Source organism: Oncorhynchus gorbuscha, linkage group LG02, assembly GCF_021184085.1.
Source record: "Oncorhynchus gorbuscha isolate QuinsamMale2020 ecotype Even-year linkage group LG02, OgorEven_v1.0, whole genome shotgun sequence".
Taxonomy (NCBI): domain Eukaryota; kingdom Metazoa; phylum Chordata; class Actinopteri; order Salmoniformes; family Salmonidae; genus Oncorhynchus; species Oncorhynchus gorbuscha.
The window spans coordinates 67,839,071-67,843,518 of NC_060174.1; positions in this window are offsets into that span (position 1 = coordinate 67,839,071).

Consider the following 4,448-nt stretch of genomic DNA (forward strand, 5'->3'; position numbering starts at 1 on the left):
CACACACGTACGCACGCAGGCACCCATGTACTGTACTCACATACTCATACTGTACAAACACAGCACTCTAACTGGGATTAGTGATTATTGTGCATCAACACTCCTCTACCGGTGCTAATATTTGATGGGAACTGAACATCCAGAAGCAGTCAATCATTATTTGTTAACTTAATATCCCATCGCGAGCCCACACGTTGGTAAGAGAGGCCGATGAGCCGGCACCCTGACGGAACTACGTAGGTGAGTACATAAACCCTGTCTACCCTCCGTTCTATTGGTGAACATACAAATTGTACGAGATCCGTTCGAAACTATCCTATCAACGGGACCTAAAGCACTGTAATATTGTAAGTCGCTCTGGATAAGAGCGTCTGCTAAATGACTTAAATGTAAATGTAAATGTTTCACGGAGCTGTGGCTGAATAAAGACATGGATAATGTACATCAAGCTGGCTTGTCTATGCATCGCCAGTACAGAGGGGCAGCGTCGGGTAAGCTCAAGAGGGGAGGTGTGTGACTCTTTGTTAACAACAGCTGGTGAACAATCTGTCAGGATTTGGCCAGGGTTGTTCCGGTTTTTGGTCACTAGATGCCCCCATTGTGCTTTTTGACCTTTTGTTTTCCCTTGATTATTATTTGCACCTGTGCCTCGTTTCCCCTGATTGTATTTAAACCCTTAGTTTTCCTCAGTTATTTGCTCTGTGTTTGTATGTTAGCACCCAGCCCTAGTATTCTGTGTACTCTTGTTGATCCCGGTGGACTCTCTTGTGGAATTCTGTTTTTTGTTCTTGTTCTTGTTCTTTTGTTCTTGTGGATTTACCTTTTTGTCTTGGAGGATTACCTTTGTTCTTGTGGAATTCCTCATGAGGTTGTGGAATTACATGTTTTCCTGAAGGACTTCACTTTTTTACTTCATTAAATACACTGTCTCTGCTGTGTCTGCCTCATCTTCTGGGTTCTGCCGACTATTCGTGGCTCAGTTGGTTAAGTGACTGTTTCTCACTCTGGAGACCCGGGTTTGTAACCGGGTCCTGACACAATCTCTAATGTTCAGCAAGGCTTGCGGTTCTGCTTGCCTGAGTTAGAATACCTCATTAATAACCTGTAGACCATACTATTTACCAAGAGAGTGTTTGTCTATATTTTTTTACCACGACAAACTGACGCTGGCACTAAAACCACAACAAGCTAGTGCATTCACAAAGTATTCAGACCCCTTGATTATTTCCAAATGTTGTTATGTTACAGCCTTATTCTAAAATGGATTAAATAAAGCAGTTCCTCATCAATTCACACACAATACAGCATAATGACAAAGTCAACAGGTTTGTAGAAATTTTGGCAAATGTATTAATGATAAAAAACAGAAAAACCTTATTTAATATACGTATTCAAAGCCTTTGCTGAGACTCAGAATTGAGCTCAGGTGCATCCTGTTTCCATTGATCATTCTTGAGATGTTTCTACAACTTGATTGGAGTCCACCTGTGGTAAATTCAATTGATTGAACATGATTTGGAAGGCACACAGGTGACCAAGAACCCAATGGTCACTCTGACAGAGCCCCAGAGTTCCTCTGTGGAGATCGGAGAACTTTCCAGAAGTACAACCATCTCTGCAACACTCCACCAATCAGGCCTTTATGGTAGAGTGGCCAGATGGAAGCCACTCCTCAGTAAAAGGCACATGAGAACCCGCTTGGAGTTTGCCAAAAGGCCTCAGAAACAAGATTCTCTTGTCTTCAGCAGCAGGGACTGGAAGACTAGTAGGAATCGAGGGAAAGATGAATGGAGCAAAGTACAGAGAGATCCTTGATGAGAACCTGCTCCAGAGAGCTCAGGACAGAACAACGGCCCTAAGCACACAGCCAAGACAACACAGGAGTGGCTTTGGGACAAGACTCTGAATGTCCTTGAGATGCCCAGCCAGAGCCCCGACTTGAACCCGATCGAACTTGAACCCGATCTCTGGAGAGACCTTAAAAAAAGCTGTGCAGCGACGCTCCCCATCCAACCTGACAGAGCTTGAGAGGATCTGCATAAAGGAATGGGAGAAATCTCCCAAAATTTCAGTTGTGCCAAGCTTATAGCATCATACCCAAGAAGACTTGAGGCTGTAATTGCTGTCCATGGTGCTTCAACAAAGTACTTATTAAAGGCTCTGAATACTTATGTAAATGTACGTTTTATTTGTAATTTTTAAGTCATTTGCAAATATTATGGGGTATTGTGTGTAGATTGATTAGGAAAAAACTATTTAATACATTTTAGAATAAGGCTGCAATGTAACAAAATGTGGAAAAGGTCAAGGGGTCTGAATACTTTCCAAATGCAATGTAGGGTCATAAACAGATAAGGAAATGCTCACCCAGAGAAGACACTCCTAGTTACCTGTGATTTCAGTGCAGGAAAACTGAAATCCATCTTGCCTAATTTCTACTAGAATGCCAGGTGTGCAACTACCAGAGGTGGGACCAAGTCATTGTTTTACAAGTCACAAGTAAGTTTCAAGTCTTAGCACTCAAGTCCCAAGTCAAGTCCCAAAGTCAAGACAGGCAAGTATCAAGTCAAGTCTTAAGTCTTTAACTTTGAGTTTTGAGTCCTAAACAAGTCATAATGTGCTCTTCACCATTTCATATTATAACAAGAGTAATAGTTAGTATATTACATTTACGCAAATTATGATATCTATATATTTATTACTTTCCAAATAAACGTTAGATTTCCATGGAAATACATGGGTAGCCATGAGAAAGACACACCCCCCCAATAGTGATCGACAATCGAGGATCGCTATGGGATGCAATCGGGCGATGTAGGCTTGTACACAATCTGTGTGTGGTTACAGTAGGCTAACATATGTCAATGGTTTTAGGAACAGCAGTAACATCAGGCAGGATTTAGGCTACTAACTGCCTAGCCAGTTGTAGCTCAATCTTGGGTGCGATGCTCACGTTCCCGCACAGACTGAACTCACCCGCCGACGTTCCTCTGCACTGCCAGGCACAACTTTTTCTCAGCTGGCACAATTTGATTGGCTGCTGTCTGATTAAAACTGTAATCCGTGAAGAGAAGAGTTGATACTCTGCACACTGTTTTTAATAGCATCATTTTTAATATTTGGGCTTGGGGAGGGATTCAAGTCAGGCCGAGTCATAAGGCTCAAGTCCAAGTCACAAGTCATTGGTGTTAAAGTCAAAGTCGAGTTGCAAGTCATTATATTTGTGATTCGAGTCCAAGTCATGTGACTCGAGTCCACACCTCTGGCAACTACAGATGAAAAAACGCTAGATCACCAAACACAGAAAAGCATACAAAGCTCACCCTCCTTTTGGTTAATGTGACCATAACTCTATCCTCCTGATTCCTGCAAACAAGCAGAAACTCAAACAAGAAGAACCAGAACCGCACAATACAGATGTGGTCCAACGAAGCAGATGCTAAAGCTACAGGATTGTTTCGCTAGCGCAGACTGGAATATGTCCCAGGATTCATCCGATGGCATTGAGAAGTTTCCCACATCAGTCACTGGCTTCATTAATGAATAAGTACATCGAAGTCTTCATCCTCACATATCCCAACCAGAAGACATGTATTACAGACAACATCCGCACTGAGCTAAAGGCTAGAGGTTACGACAACACATCTTCCCCCTCAGGAGGCTGAAAAGATTTGGTATGGGCCATCAGTCTGCTTCACCGCTTGGTATGGTAACTGCTTGGTATGGTAACTGCTTGGTATGGTAACTGCTTGGCATTTGACCGCAAGACGCTACAAAGGGTAATGCGTACAACGTGGCACATCTCTGAATCCTCTCTCCCTGCCATTCAGGACCTCTAAATCAGGCGGTGTCAGAGGAAGGCCCTAAATAGACTGTTCTCTCTGCTACCGCATGGCAAGTGGTACAGGTGCACCATGCCTGGAACCAACAGGACCCTGAATAGCGTCTACCCCAAAGCCATAAGACTAAATAGTTAAACAGTTTACAAATAGCTACTCGGACTATCTGCATTGACCCTTTTTGCACTAAATAGTTTACAAGTTAATTCCACAAATTCAATATACAGGGCCTTGCGAAAGTATTCGGCCCCCTTGAACTTTGCGACCTTTTGCCACATTTCAGGCTTCAAACATAAATATATAAAACTGTATTTTTTTGTGAAGAATCAACAACAAGTGGGACACAATCATGAAGTGGAACGACATTTATTGGATATTTCAAACTTTTTTAACAAATCAAAAACTGAAAAATTGGGTGTGCAAAATTAATCAGCCCCCTTAAGTTAATACTTTGTAGCGCCACCTTTTGCTGCGATTACAGCTGTAAGTCGCTTGGGGTATGTCTCTATCAGTTTTGCACATCGAGAGACTGACATTTTTTCCCATTCCTCCTTGCAAAACAGCTCGAGCTGTAATTAAACTCCCTCCCTCTCCCTTTAAATTAAATTG